General features: G+C 45.6%; 1 protein-coding gene across 11 annotated transcripts in view; it reads right to left on the bottom strand.

Moving 5' to 3' along the window:
- Window positions 1-16,615, bottom strand: part of pknox2 (pbx/knotted 1 homeobox 2) — a 540,450-nt gene that overhangs the window by 416,713 nt on the left and 107,122 nt on the right. Inside the window, exon 1 of one of the 11 annotated variants that reach the window (XM_038779089.1) lies at window positions 4,053-4,071. The exons of the other annotated variants lie outside the window; for them this stretch is intronic. The gene's annotated coding sequence lies outside the window, so the exon portion shown is untranslated. Of the gene's footprint in view, window positions 1-4,052; window positions 4,072-16,615 lie in introns of those variants that run through there. 11 annotated transcript variants of the gene reach the window in all.

Genomic DNA, 16,615 nt, shown 5'->3' with positions numbered 1-16,615 from the left:
GAATCCTCGGGACTTTTAGGAGGAGGCGCTGGAGGTGACAGAGCGGTCACCAACATGGAGGTTGGCGCATACATCAGGAGGTGAGGCTCCACCTGGCCCCACCCAATGGACTGTCAAACGTGAGTTGTCAATGCCATACAGACTGACCCATGCCTTACACTGACCATATGTCCATCCCGCAGGACCTGCAGTCGATGGCGCTGGCCCATCCGGGGTTGTCCCTCATTGGTCTCCGCCCCTCCCCAGGGAGAACATCTCGATGGTGAGCTCCGAGGATGCCACCATCGATGCGTCACAGTTGTCATTCCTACTCTCCATCAGTGCAGTGACAAGCACCTCGGCGGGCAACGTTAGTGGTCAGGCTTCTAGGACACATTCTGGTGAGCACCTCACAGTTGCTGATGTACATCAGGTGGAGGCAGTAATGCCCAGGCGAGACAGAAGGCAGAGGGCTGCTGGAACCCACATCCCAGCTGGGTCCCAATCAGATGCTGAGCCTTTGGAACAGGCAATCCCAGAGCTGATGGAAGATGTTAGGGTGTGGCCAGGTCATTCAGAGGGAGATGTCAAGGACCCAGCTGATTGGAAGCGTCCCAGACGCTACGGGTGCAGGAGGTGTCACCGGCAATGCGTGGCACCGAGGCCAAAACTGCTAGGGTGGCGACTGCAATGGAGAGCCTGGTGCACGATGTCAGCAGCATTAGTAGAGGTGCCAAAGGCATGGCGCAGTCGGTGACGGCCATGGCTGAGGGCCTCAGTAGACTGTCCAACTCGTTGGGGCACGGGACCCAGTACCAGGCGGATCTTGGATGAGAATTTGCGGGGCATATCCCGGTCTCAGGTGGGAATGGCCGAGGCGCTTGTCCCAGTCGCTGGTGGGCATTGCTGAGGTGCTGCACAGCCCTGTGCCCTGGCATGCTCTGTGCCCCTGGCTCACTGCCTGAGCGCGAAAATGGTTGCTCACCTCCTAGGGTCCCCGCAGCAGCTCTTCCACCAGATTCACATTTTTCAAAAGGAGTACTAATCAGCGCCAACCTGCGTCCACTTGCTGGGGAGGCCACCGGATATTGGGTGTCCCCCGTAAATTGTATGGAAATAGGGCTCAAGTGTTGATAATTGGTTACTCGCCATAATACAGCGGGCTCCCAATTTCGCCTACGGGAGCAGGCCGGTTGCATCGCAAATGGTTTTGCGTCCTGCGTGGTTATCGTTTTTTGCCTCTCCCGCTATTCACTGGCCTCGTTGTGCTCAAGCTCGAGCGAAGCGAGGCCAATGAATCGCACTTAACGTATTTGGAGGTAGTTGAGGAAAGGACGAAAATGAAAGTAAACAAAACTATGGGCCAAAAAGTAGCAGTAAAGATTCGATTGGGACAGGTTAAATTTGGCTGCAAGCTTATTAAAGCTGGTGAAGGACATGTCTACAAAACACATCAGTAAAACACTCTAATCTCCCTTCAAAAGGCAAATGCTGAGTCAAGCTTGGAAGGCAAGAACAAGTGGTCGTTACAAATAGGACCAGCAAGCAAAGGAGTAGGGAGTTTAACATTTTGATGAAATTGTTTCCATTTTATAAAGTAGAAGTCACAACAGGGTTCAATGTGTATTTAGAAGGAGATCCCACATCTTGCAGTGTGATACTTTCATTCTACATTAGTCCATCTTTTAAATTAAAACATAACTAAGCAGGAATTGACCACGTAACCTCTCAAGCCTGCTCCCCCATTCAATACAACTCACAGCTGAGCCTCTGAGTCAAATTCACTTTCCCCATATTCCTCGATTGCTGAAACACCAAAAATTCTCTCTCGGCCTTAAACATACTCAACAATCGTGCATCGACAACTTTCAGGGGTAGAGAATTCCAAAAATTCACAATCCTCTGAGCCAAGATATTTCTCCTCATCTCAGCCTTCAATGATCGGCTTCTTACCTGAGACGATGCCCCGGTCTTTTAGATTTCCTCAGCCTGGGGAAACAAGCTGTGTCTACTCCGTCAAACCCCTTCAGAATCTTCTACTGTATGTTTCAATCTCTCTCCTCTCGTTCTTCTAAATTCCAGAGAATATAGGCCCAATTTCCTTCAACCCTCATCGTAGAACAACCCTCTCGTTTCAGGAACCAATCTAGTGAATCTTCCCTGTACCACGTCCAATACAAGTATATCCTTCCTTAAATATCAAGACCAAAACTGCACACAGTACTCCAGGTTAACAACTGTCGCATAATGTTCTAGTTTTTCTACTCCAATCCCCTTACAATTTACCCCAACAGGGCATCTGCCTTCCTAATTGCTTGCTATACATGCATGCTGCTATTTCTAGGACAACTTATTCTCCTTTTCCATTTTGCCTAACTCTTCTAAAGGTCAAGTATCTTTTAGTGTTTCATTCTCGAGCCCAGTCATTCTGAACCATGGCACCATACAAGATTAAACTCATTAATTATAACGTTCTATTAATGTGTCCTTTTTTTGCAAATGCTTTTAGCTCTCTCTACTTTTCTCTGATGCTAAATGACCTCCTTCTGTGCTATAAGCATTCTGTTATTCAACATCACGTAGTCACAAATGCCTCAGTACTTTCATTAAACACTCCTCCAGATCCACTCTGCTTATTTTTCCCAAGTCACTACTCTGTTTTACAGGCTTGTCATTTCTCTTTTTGCTTTTCAATTTACCCTTTCATGTCTCCTCCCATATTAAGGAGAATTAGTTTGAAGTCCTACCTATTGTCCTGGCTATTCAATTCGCCAGATGCCAGCCACATGCAGCCCATCCCAATGGAACAGCTTCCTCTTTCCCCAATACTGGTAGCAATGCCACCTGAATTCAGCCACACATTCAAACCTCTAATCTGTTTGTCACTCAGCTAATCTACATGTGGTTCAGGTAACAATCCGGAAATGATTAACTGTAAGGTTCTGTATTTCAATTCTAACATACAAAATGATCAGAGGGTTAGATAGGGTGGACAGCGAGAGCCTTCTCCCGCGGATGGGGGTGGCTAGCACGAGGGGACATAGCCTTAAATTGAGGGGTAATAGATATAGGACAGAGGTCAGAGGTGGGTTTTTTACGCAGAGTGGTGAGGCCGTGGAATGCCCTACCTGCAACAGTAGTGAACTCGCCAACATTGAGGGCATTTAAAAATTTATTGGATAAGCATATGGATGATAAGGGCATAGTGTAGGTTAGATGGCCTTTAGTTTTTTTTTCCATGTCGGTGCAACATCGTGGGCCGAAGGGCCTGTACTGTGCTGTATCGTTCTATGTTCTAACACTAGCTCCATAAACACTCCCAGCAGAACCCACCTGCCAGTTCTACCTATGTCACCTGTTCCAATATGGACCACAATAATTGAATTAATCCCCTCCCACGGCAAGTTCTTCTCCACCCATGAGACGTCAACCTTAGCCCTAGTGCCAAGCATTCAACACAATCTTCAAACTCTTGGCCCTGGTCGCAAGAACAGTATCTATTTTCCTTACTCCCTTCACATGACTTTTCACTCTCCTCATTCGCCAAGTTGCCATAGACAGTTTTCTCATTCAACCTCCCAGACCTTTCCCTCATCCACACAGAACCTTGTACCTGATGGATTAAGGTAAAGGCTGAGGCTTCTCCATCGCTGCTTCTCGGAGTCCCTTACATGGCTCCTCGCGGTCACACTCTCCCCTGCCGGTCTCCCAACAACCAGGTTTGTACCACTGACCTGAGTGGCGTGACTGTCTCCTAGGTCAAAGCGTACAGGTAATTCTTCCCTCTCCTTGATGCCCCACAAAGGCTGTATCTTGGGACTCCAGCTCAACAACTCTGAAGTCCTTTGAGATGCAGCCACATATTGCAAATGTGCTTGTCCAGGATCCTGGTGGTCTTCACAAACGTCAACACACCGCAGCTGCAGCAGACCAGCCACCTCTATCCCATTTGTTGAATTAATGAAAGTTGGTGTCTAATCAACTGAGTGTTTAAAAACATTTTTAAAAAACTATTTACTTGATCTACATTAGGCTATAGGTAGGTTAACGCAAGCATTTACCTGCAAACTTACCCCAGTCATCCTCCTAGACTTGTACATTACTTTTTCTTCTCCTGTGCTGTTCACTTCCCACTGCTGATGCTCTCCGATGTTCCTGTTTAATTGCCTGGGGCCACTCTCATGGCGCTCGACACTCTCCTGACATGCAACATATGGTCAAAAGTCATTCTGGCCATCGTAAAATTGTCCCACACAAGGCATGCTCACCAGGAAACACCAAACACAGTGGCACAAAAATTCTAAAATCTCAATTAAAATTAAATTTAAACCAAAACGTAAAGAGGAAGCCTTGTACTTGTCCTTACACCCATGACCATTGCAGACTGCTGAAGTTGAAATGCATTAGCTTTTAATGATGTGAATCGCACAAGCCATCCAGGCAGCTCATTTAGTGCAATTGTTCAGAGCCATTACCAGAAGCAATTACAAGGAGCTGCTGCAGTAATTGGAAAAGCTGGCAGGGGCCAGTAGAAACGGTAATAAATAAAAATAAAAACTTCAAACAGGATCAAGAAAAAATCTAACATAATTAGAACAAAGGTTTGGCAGGAAAATACAAGGACGATGACAGGAAAGAGAATTCTGGGTTGTGCTAAATATAAAAACAATTTAAACCATCTCAGCCCTCCAATGCTCAGAATATCAGGGACAATGGGAAAACCCGATCAAAATACATTTAGAGATCTGCAGTTTAAATTTTCCACTCCCCAATTGGCATCTACACCGACCCTCTGAAAGAGCACCCTACCTAGGCCCATGGCCCCACCCTATCCCTATAACCTAATAACACACCGAACCTTTTGGACACCAAGGGGTAATTCAGCACAGCTAATCCACTAAACTTGTACACCGTTGGACTGGGGAGGACACCGGAGCACCCAGAGGCAACCTATACACGGGGGGGAGGAAGAGTGCAAAATCCACACACAGAGTCACCCAAGGCCAGAATTGAACCCGGGTACCTGGCTCTTGTGAGGCAGCAATGCTAAGTATTGTGCCGCCGTGCCACCCCATGTCCTGCTTTCTACACCAGATTGTTCGTGGCAGGCTGAAATTTGCAGTCCACAGACTAAAAAAGACTCGATTAGAATGCATAAGGTTGCAGAATGTTCAAAATGATGCTTGTATTGTTTCGATTAAGAAATCTAGGTGAAGGGCAAGGGTCCATAAGGCAGTGTGCCAAGGTACAAAACAAACAATCATAGAATGGTTACAGAACAGGAGGCCATTTAGCCCATCGTGACAGAGTTGACTCGCTGCAAGACCTATACAGCTATTTCACTCGCTTCACCTTTAACTCATAATCCTATAATCTTGTCTCTTCAGATAATTATCCAATTCCCTTTTGAAAACAACGATTGAATTTGCCTCCATCATACTCTCAGACAGCATTTTCCATATTTTAGGTGTGTGGCACAAGAATAATAGCAACACAAGGATTTTATTTTTACTAGAACAGTAGGGGCCAAAATAAACCAAGAAACAGCAGTAAGGGCACAAGAAGCTCTGGTTTTAAATCATCCGAGAGTGAGAACACAGAGAGAGATTGAAGTCCACAGTTTTGAAGTCTTTAAAGAATGAGTTCAAGCTGCAGTGAATGAAATGAGTCTTGATTTTATCATCATCATGATTCAGAGAGGAAGGAGAATGCATAAGACAGCGCAGTTGGAGCTTCGGTATCTTAGGAAGCTGATACCCTTCATGTTGTGTCACTGAGGATCTCCAAGTGGGAAAATTTCCAGTTAAATTCCCACTGGCTAAGGAAAGTCAGCTGCTCTGCAGGAGCAAGCACCGTTATTCCCATCACAAAAATCACTGTGGTTTATATATTTTTTAAATTGTCGAAAATTGATTTCCTTGCTTTTCCACAAGTACAGATTAGTATTTCCCTGCTTAACACTGGAATGCATTGACAAATTCACCCATATGATCGAAGAATGCATTGGAATACCGACAATCAGAAAATATTTACACATTTTTGCTGCACATAAGAAATGAAATGAAATGAAAATCGCTTATTGTCAAATGAAGTTACTGTGAAAAGCCCCTAGTCGCCACATTCCGGCGCCTGTTCGGGGAGGCTGGTACGGGAATTCTAACCCTCTGGAATATTGACTTCTTGAGTTTTTGCACTGGATAGTCTATTCTGTGAAGTGCAATCTCTAAATATTATTACTTGCGGCAAATACTGGAACAAAATCTTCTGGCATTTTCACGAGGCAAAGGTCACTGAGCATAGGACAGACGAGGCAAAGGTCACTGAGCATAGGACAGACACGTCTGCGGACCAGCCATGAAAGGAAAAGATTAGAGAGCTGGTCATATAGTTAACTAAACACTTTAAAGACCTCAAAATTGGTTACCTGAAGTTTAGCTTTTCCATTTAAGAAATATGTTAAGACATTCACATGAGGCGTCGTCTCTTCTAGTCCTTTCTATATATATGTACCACACTACTTTCAATCAATAATATGGTCAAGGTGAGGGAGGATGAGTTGATAAAAGAGAGAATAGATGTCCAATGGCAGCACCAAGTACTCCCAGGTAACACTGATTAATGCAAGATACATTGGAATCTTCCTCTGCTAGGCTGTTGCCTCAACTGCAGCCTCCCAAGGAGAAACTGTGCTAGTGTGACCCTACTATTTCCCACACCACTCGTCCTGTACCATCAGCAAGTTTTCCAAGGAGTTGTGAAGACAAACAGTTTTATGCTATGCTGAAGTGGCTTTTGGCCACCAAGAATCTGATGATCCCAAACACATTTCACAAAGAACCTTTCCAACAGAAGCGATTTTCATTTCATCAGTTCAGAATGGATTGAAACCCATGATCTCAGACCTAATCTGTTGCATCAGCCCATTCTCCCCCTCCTCTCCTTCCCACCTTGCTCCTCTTAGGCCAGAGATATTGGATCCAGGATATCTTACAAAGGAACGGAAATGGGGAGGAGGGTGAAAGACAGCCCCACCCTACTTTTAAAGAATTATTCAGTCTTCTTGATATTTGCCCATGTCAAACACCATTCCTAGTATGAAGTGGCAGTCTGGTGACCTTGTAAACAGCACTCTTGGCGTCCACTCATGACCGTGTGGCCTGATGCAACTGGCTCTTTTATTTCTCCTGCATTGAGGGAACTCATACCTGTCGAGTGCTTACCCTCCTGGAACCACAGCCACAACAAGAAATATCCTGGCTGCATGAAGATGATCAGGACAGGACTCCAGATCACATAATAAAAACTGGACACAACAGGTTTCACTAGACAAGTCTGAACTTCTGGAAGTCAGTTAAGACATTTTCAAATTAGAATCCTTCGCGTTTTTCACTGAAGCTTCACGTGACGTACTGCAACACGTGTGATTGAGTTCCCCATCCCTATCTAATTAACTCAATATTTAGAACAGGCGACCTAATGGAGCAAGGCTCAATATTTTCTATTTCATGCAAGATCCTTGTCCCGTGTTCCAACTCACTCATTGCCTGTCTTAAAGGCAACAGCTGAAGTTGCACAGCAGGTGGTCAGAAACCCAATCAGTTCGCAAGCTAGCAGCCGATAGGCATCTGTAATACTCAACAACATCTGGCTCCCAGTCTCCAATCCCGTTGGGGTCACAAAAGAGAGACATTCAGGGGCTGGGCACAGATGGGAGGTTTAGGAAATCTAAACAAAACTGTGAACCAATGGGCAAGGATCAGACACACACTTCCTCGACTCACACCTCGCTGGACTCAGTGTCTCAAGCTGGAGGAAATGAACTGCTTCACACGTGAAACTCGAGACCAGTTTGCTGATCCTCCGTTATTTAAAGCTGTGTGTCCGGAAAGTGGAAGAAATTGCATTACTCCTTACCCAATTCAATTAGCACTAAGGCAACATTCTACTTAGATTGTAACTGATCACGTTCCTGGGACGCCCAAAACACTTTAGATGAGATTTTAAGAAAATATTTATTTCCTGATGGGCTGAAGGTGCTGACTTCAGTTGCACTGGGGTCCCCAGGGAGTCAACTGCTCTCCAATAACTCATCAATATCTGAATCTGTAAGCGTCATCCGCCTATTCCAAATGGAGAGCATCACATTCAAACTCAATGCTGTCCGACCCTAATTCACTGCCAACAAGGTAGTCAATCAAGACCAATCAGGAGCAGAGAGCAGTGATCAAATGTGGCAGCTCAACTACCTGCACGGCTCAGGTCAAGATATTTATAGAGACAAGAAATCAAAATTGGGTCTTTCTGTGAGAGCCTAAGCCACTAGAAGGAACATTATTTTGTAAATCGCATTTCAAATGAGCATAAATTCACAAAAAAACTGAGTATCACACGATCTTTTACATTTATGCCATATTGACGATGAGCGAGGGTAGATCTCAAACATATTAAATGAAAGCACCTTCAACACCTGACCTACTTTCTGTCCTTTGTTAAGCATTTACAGAGACAGGCGGCTTTAGCTTGATACTAAACAATGGGCGCGATTCTCCGGTCTCGGTGGCGCACCATTCGCTGGCAGCAAGATTCTCTCTTCCCACCGCCCGTCAATGGGATTTCCCATTGAAGTCAATCCCACATCACAGTGAAACCCACGGGTGGGTGCGCAGACAACAGAAAAAAGAGAATTCCAATGCCACAGAATTCCAGCCAACAGCTGACTTCAATGCACGTCCCAATTTCCTGTGCAATGCTAACTACTGACAACAATAACAATGGAAGTAGCAACTTGGATCTATCTGGAAAATTTAACATTGAAAAACACCCCAAAGTAACTCGGAACAGAAGCCAGATGCTGTGTCAAATGGAAGATTTAGGAGTTGGTCAAAAAATTGGTACAAGAGAGAACGAGTGGGGAAAAGGAGTTTAGCTTGAGAGAGTGGAGTTAAGGTTATACAGGTTGGGAGGTGGGTGTAGGTTCATAGAAGGCCAGAGTGGCTTCAGAAGCTGCAGGAGGGGACAACTTCCTGCCACATAGTGGGGATGGTCACTGCTGACTGCAAAATATTCAGCACCATTCACGACTCCTCAGATACTAAAGCAGTCCAATGCAGCAAGCCCTGGATATTATCAAAGCTTGGGCTGACAAGTAACATTCGCACCACTCAAGTCCCAGGCAATGGCCATCTCCAACAAGAGAGGATCTAACCATTGCTCCTTGACGTTCAATGGCATTACCATTGCTGAATCCCCCACCATCAACATCCTGGGTGGTTACCACTGACCACAAACTGAACTGGACTAGCCATATAAACACTGTGGCGACAAGAGCAGGTCAGAAGCTTGGAAACCTGCAGCGAGTAACTCGCATCCTAACTCCACAAAACCTGTCCACCACCTAAAAGACACAAGTCAGGAGTGTGATGGAATATTTAAGGGGAGGCAGTGGTGTAGTGGTATGATCACTGAACTAGTAATCCAGAGACCCAGAGTAATGCTCTGGGGACCTGGGTTCAAATCCTACCAGGGCAATTGGTGGAATTTAAACTCAATACAAATCTGGAATTAAAGGTCTAATGATGACCATGAAACCATTGTTAATTGTCCTAAAAATCCATCTTGTTCACCGATGTCCTGTAGGGAAGGAAATCTGCCGTCCTTACCTGGTCTGTGACTTCAGACCCACAGCAATGTGGTTGACTCTATTTTTTAATAAATTTAGAGTACCCAATTATTTTTTTCCAATTAAGGGGCAATTTAGCATTTGCCAATCCACCTAACCTGCACATCTTTGGGTTGTGGGGGCAGACGCAGGGAGAATGTGCAAACTCCACACAGACAGTGACCCGGGGCTGGGATCGAACCAGAAGCAACAGTGCTAACCACTGCGCCACCATGCCACCCCACTGTGGTTGACTCTTAAATATCCCAAGGGATGGGCAATAAATACTGACCCAGCCTGTGACACTCACATCCCATGAATGGAAAAAACAAATCCTGGATGAGTGCAGCTCCAACAACACTCAAGAAAATCAACACCATCCAGGACAAAGCAGCCTGCTTGATTACAACCTCTTCCAAAAACATTCAATCTCTCCACCATCAACGCACAATGGCAGCAGTGTGTACCCTCTGCAAGATACACCTCAGAAACTCACCAAGGTTCCTTAGGCAGCACCTTCCAAACCCACGACCACTACTATCTAGAAGGACAAGGGCAGCAGATACCTGGGAACATGACCACATGGAAGTTCCCCTCCAAGTCACTCACAATCCTAGCTTGGAAATATATCACCTCTCCTTCACTGTCACTAGGTCAAAATCCCTCCCTACACCCAGTGCTGTGGGTGTACTTACACCACAGGAACTGCAGTAGTTCAGAGGCAGCTCACCACCATCTTCTCAAGGGAAACTAGGAATGGGAAATAAATGCTGGTTTAGCCAGCGATGTCTGCAACCTGTACATGAATAAAATAAAAGGTGAAGTGGGTGTGAGGCAGTGGATAGGTTTTAAGAGCAGAGGGAGGAGCAAGGCAGGTCGTAAAGGACAGATCTGATCGGTGAGTTAAACAGGCACCTGACAACGGTGTTAATACACAAGGGTGAATAGGCTGGCAAACAGGGTAGGAAAAGAAAAGTGACAGTCGAGTAGGGACGAATAAAGACTGGATAGTGGTGTCGGCAGCAGCGATGGGGAGACAGGGCTAGAAATACACGTCAGCAACCTTTGGTCATGTACAGGATTTAAAACTCAATTCTGGATCAAAGGGGAGAGTATGACTAAGATTGATACATTTTTAAAAACGTAACAATATCAAGGATGATGGAGCAAAGACGAGTAAATGGAGTTGAAGGGCAGATCAGCCCATGAGGGGGGTGGTTTGAATGATCTATTGCTGGTCCTGATGTTCCTGTGCTCCTGAGCAGCCAAAATGCATTAATTATGAATGAAATGTTCCAAACATTTAGTTTGCATAATAGAATAAACTTGAAGCATTCAACTTGAGCTGGACCCATGCAAGCTTGCTAATATGATTGACATGATTGGATGGGATACTATATAATGCGGTACTACTTAATTCAAAAGGAACTTGGTTCTGTGAAATGCAAGAAGCAATGGCCCTCATTTTAATGTTCCTTATTGGCGGTAAACTCCATCTTTAACTACCAGATTTGAATCAGTGTAAATATATTAACTTCATAAAATAAGTCCAAAATCAAAATCAACACTTTATGTCAAACGCCCCTCGGTAATCTGGGAAAAAAAAATCACAAAACCTTAACAGAAAATAATTTGGTTTCCTCATCGGCATTCTCACATCGGCAATCCAAGCCGACAGAGTACTTGAGCATGCAGTTGGGATATTAATATCACAACCTCTAATTTTAATAAAAAACAGGATTTGATGACTTCTTCCAAAAAATATTAGAAGTTGATCCAGCAACTGATTAGGGTCGTGAGTGTCCGAGTGAATTTTATTGCAGCTAGCAAGACTCATTTGGGGCTTGTGTGCAGTCTTGCTACAAGTGACTGCTTAAATGTAAAATGGTTTTTCAAGAAAATTAGCTTTAGTAATGTAGCAATTGTCTCTTGACCCTTCCCAACATATGTCCAGTAAGTGTATAAAGAAACAGTGGTAAAACAATACTGATTCTTCACAACGTGGTGTAATATGAGATATAAACAGCTAGTTGTAACATTAAATGGTTCACACTGTGGAAATTCATGCAAAATGTGCAAGGCTTCATTGTAAAGGTCGAGTTGAAAACATAGCCTCTTGCAAAAGGGGTGTAGCATATAACATTGATAGGGGCTTTGTGTGACCTTTCCAACCATTTCAATTAACACCATAAAGATGTCTTTACCAGTGCTGAGTGAGCTTATTTCAACCACCTTAGCCAATTGCACTGTCCTCCACACCCTGGAGGGAAGAGGAGGAGGGGACGATGGGACGAGATGAGGGCTATAAAGCTCTTTTTAAAATGGCATTTTCGCTCAACTGCTAGTCAGTGCCCCTGTTGGAAAGGGCATGTGTGGACATCTGGGGTAGAAGATTGAGTTTGGGTCTGGTATCTAGTACACCTGAATAGACAGCCAACACAAAATAAGTGAATTATATATCTGTGAAGATAACAAGAGGCTATTTGTTGGATGAGGATTTCTGGGACATGAAAGCCCACAGACAAAGCTCTTGCCCACATCCTGCTTAGGTACCTCGCTGCTAAATTCACATAAAGCAGAATATACAGCAGCTTACAGAGAAGTAATTATATTTCTCTCTTTGTGGATGAAGTTTGGCAGCAGTTTAACTACATTGAATAAAATAAGCAATAACAGCCAAATCTGTACCACAAGGAGGAGACTGAGGCAAATAGCATAGGTCAGGGCTTTTCAAACTGGGAAGGTCGCGAAACGATCGGGCGCTTCGCAATCGGCGTTCCTGGTCGCGGGAGAAGCGGCCAATCGCCGAGACCGGCTTTTAAGAATGCCAGCCACACCACAGATGCGCCCCCTCAGGCAGATCCAGCAGTGTACAGGCCCACCCCTCCCAGTAGCACAGTGGTTAGCACTGTTGTTTCACAGCACCAGGGTCGCAGGTTTGATTCCCAGCTTAGGGCACTGTCTGTGTGGAGCCTGCACGTGCTCCCCGAGTCTGCATGGGTTTCCTCCGGGTGCACCAGTTTCCTCCCACAAGCCCCGAAAAACATGCTTGTTAGGTAACTTGGACATTCTGAACTCTTCCTCGGTGTACCCAAACAGGCGCCGGAATGTGACGACTAGGGGATTTTCACAGTAACCTCATTGCAGTGTTAATGTAAACTCTACTTGTGACAATAATAAAGATTATTATCCTGTCTCTGGTTTACCCGCTCGGCTACTGCGCGGCCCTTCCCCAGTAGCCTGTCCAATCAGGCCTCTGCTCTCAGAACAGCAACTCCACTCACCATGGGTCTCGTGCGTATTCGTCCATAACCCAGAGAGCGCCCCGGAGTCCAGTGGGGCAGACTGGCACTTCCTGTCATCAGCGTGCTGTCTCAGTACCTAATATTTTTTCACTTAAAAAATAAATGCTGGCCACAACCAGCCTTTAAATTCAACCGATGGGAATCTTCCCACCATAAGCGGCGGCACAGAGCATGCACACGTCCGGCACGTACACCGATGGCACGCACCCTGTACGTCCGTGCCTTGGGCGCAAAATCATGGAGGAGAGATTCCTCCATTTTGTAGCTGCCAGCAATCAAGCAACAGGACTGTGAAGAACCGAAGACGGATTATTTGTAATAAGGAAGAGAGGGCCAGAATCTTCCAACTGAATCTGTTGGAGCGAGGTGCTCAGGAGACTCCATGGCAGGACAAAGCAGTGCTGGTGTGAGATGTATACAGAGCTCTGGTGAACAACGCATTAAGAAGAAACTGAAATCAGGAGCAAAGCAGTATAAAGATGATTTATTAAGGTATGGTTTTGTTAATTGTGCCAATGCAAATTAGGATGTAAAGCCTGCGTGTGTTATATGCAGGGAAATACTGGCAAATGGAAGTTTAAAACCCTCAATGGCATTTGAAGACTAAGCATGGCAAGTTAGAGGACAAACCTCCTGATCTTTTTCAACAATGCAACGAGAACTTAAATCATCAGCTGAAGTTCTTAGCAGAAACGTAAAGTGAAAATGGTGGGTCGTGAGGGCCGGTATGGGTCTCAAGGGCCGGATGGCTGGTAAAAGTAGGTCCCGGGAAAAAAAACTTGAAAAACACTGGCATAGATGCATTTAAAGGGAACTAAATGATCACATTAAGGATAAAGAAATAGAAGGTTTTGTGGATAAGGTTAGACAAAGAGGGGTGGCTGGAGACTTGTGGAGCATAAACAGGACACAGACCCGATGGTTTAAATGGGTTGATTCTGCATTGCACATTCTAAGTAATATCCATGCATTAATTGTACAGAAACTGTAACCGGTTTCCATTAACAGATTTTACTTTAAAAAATATATTAGAATGTGCATGAAGGTTCAACCAAAACATATATGTTTTTAAATATAGAAGGCAGGCACTATCCTGCAGGACTTTCATCATTCTTTGAATAAAGCATTCCCCACATACCACATTAATAAGCCCAGGTCACCAGGGGTATGTGTAGATGCTGTGCTATTTTAGTTATAGTTGAGAGTGAGGATTTACAGAACAATCAAACAGTGAGTTCATATTACTGAAGGGTTTTAAGGAGAAGTGGATCTGTATTACCCTAGGCACAGGATAAGTATCAGGAGCAAGAACTCGGACTGTGCAATCTGCACCATTACTGTGTGACGGAGTCTTTAAAACTAGAGCAACAACAAAAGAACAGTTGAATTACATTTAGAAATCCAAATGCGTAATTGCGCTATGTCCATCAGATTATTGCTGGTGCTTGGAAAGATTAAGAAATCCAGCACGCAGGAAACCAGTAGTCAGGACTGCCGTATCATGAGAGGCAGTGTTAAATACTGCTGTACGAGACCAGAGGTCCTGGTGAAAACTGCCTCAATGTCTCTGAAGGGCGCAGTACGGCATCCGTTTACCAAGGTTCGTCAGGAATTTGCACCCATCTACAAGATAATATGAAATAAACCTGTAGGCTATCTAACCACAAAAATTCCCAGTTCAAAGATGTACAGGTTAGGTGGGGTCACGGGAATAGGGCAGGGGAGTAAGCCTAGGTAGGGTGATCTTTCAGAGGGCCAGTGCAGACTCGATAGGCTGAATAGTCTCCTGTTGCACTGTAGGGATCCTATGATTAATTTCTCTGAACATGAAATCCCCTTGCTCGCCTCAGGATTTTCATTCATCCTTCTTGCACATAGAACATAGAACAGTACAGCACAGAACAGGCCCTTCGGCCCTCGATGTTGTGCCGAACAATGATCACCCCACTTAAACCCACGTAACCCGTAACCCAACAATCCCCCCATTAACCTTACACTACGGGCAATTTAGCATGGCCAATCCACCTAACCCGCACATCTTTGGACTGTGGGAGGAAACCGGAGCACCCGGAGGAAACCCACGCACACACGGGGAGGATGTGCAGACTCCACACAGACAGTGACCCAGCCGGGAACCGAACCTGGGACTCTGGAGCTGTGAAGCATTGATGCTAACCACCATGCTACCGTGAGGCCCTGAATTGTGCCAAACGTGGTAAACGGATGCCGTACTGCATATTGTGCCAAAACCAGGGAGACATATGGCCATATGTTCTCGCCCTGCCAAGATCTAACCCTCTACATCTCCATCAATACATCTCCACAGATATCCTACTGCTGTGACCCATTCCCAACAAAGGGGCATACCCATATTTGCTCATCCCACCATTGAATGTGGCACATTTCATGATTCAAAAACCACTATGCCCACTGACGTGGAGCAAAGTGAGCTGGATTCTCCATTCCTGATTCTAAGTGCCGATGCGAATGGAGGATCCGTGGTGTTTAATGACGGGAAGTCAGTGTGAAACCCTCACCGATTCCGGTACCGGTGAGCGGCTAGCACCGGCACCGCATGGAACACCCGCAGAACGCCCGGAAACCGGTCGGAGCATCGCCGGGTCCCGGGCTGCAAATGCGCACGCCTACACCCCCTCCACACACGCTCCGGTCACGTTGGAAAACATGGCGCCGGCCATGCTGTACCACATACCCACCCACCCCAACCCCATGGCCCACCTCCTGGCCACCTCCCCCACTCCAGCAGAAGTATCCCGGCCAGCGGCACGTATTTCAGCCAAGTGTGGCGGCGCTGGACAATGTCTGCAGACGGCATGCCAGGCTCCCGATCGCTGGGGTCATACGTGGCCCGGGCCATTGGGAACTCGGCCCATCGGAGGCAGAACATTGCGGTTGGGCCGGCTGATGACGCTCCAACGGGGTTGCGACTGCGCGCAGCATGCGCCCCGATGATGCCAATTTGGAGGGGGCAGAGCATGGCAAACCAGCGCCTACCCCATTTTCAGCATTGGGAGCCATTCTCCACCCAATCGCCATTCTCGATTTCGGTGTCGGGCTACAGAGAATCCCGGCCCTTATCTTTGCAACCATAGAGTGAATTGATATTTTACTGGTCATCTCTGAAGAGGTCACATGTCACAGATAATTCTGCTTTTATTTTGGTGTTTAATTCACTGCAACTAGTCTTCCAGGAATACCTACCTTGTAAAAGATTTGCTCCTCTCACAATGGAGCCAAATGCAAATCCTTTGCCTTCATTGCTTTCCACTTCCCTCCTGGTGATTGATAAGGTGTTGACCAAAGCTCTCTTGCACAGCCACATTTCCTTCCACCAACTTACCCCACATTGATTCCAACTGAAATTCCAATCTTTACTTTCAAATCCACCCAGGATTACAGGCATCCAACATTCCTCAGGCTACTGTTCTTTCCACATCGCAAAATCCACATTTAGAGCCATGCACCGCCACATGTACACACACTCAATCTCTCTCTCTAGCAGCACCAACTCCCCCTATCTCAAAGCTGCCCTGATTCCCAGGTTCATTTTATCCTGCATCGCATCTGATGCTTTTATGAGAAATATTTTCTCTTTCTTTCGGGTGTTCAGAAGTATAATGTGAACACAAATACTTCCTCACTTTGACACCAT

This window comes from Scyliorhinus canicula, chromosome 19 (genome assembly GCF_902713615.1).
Source record: "Scyliorhinus canicula chromosome 19, sScyCan1.1, whole genome shotgun sequence".
Classification (NCBI taxonomy): domain Eukaryota; kingdom Metazoa; phylum Chordata; class Chondrichthyes; order Carcharhiniformes; family Scyliorhinidae; genus Scyliorhinus; species Scyliorhinus canicula.
This window is presented reverse-complemented; position numbering and strand designations above follow the sequence as displayed.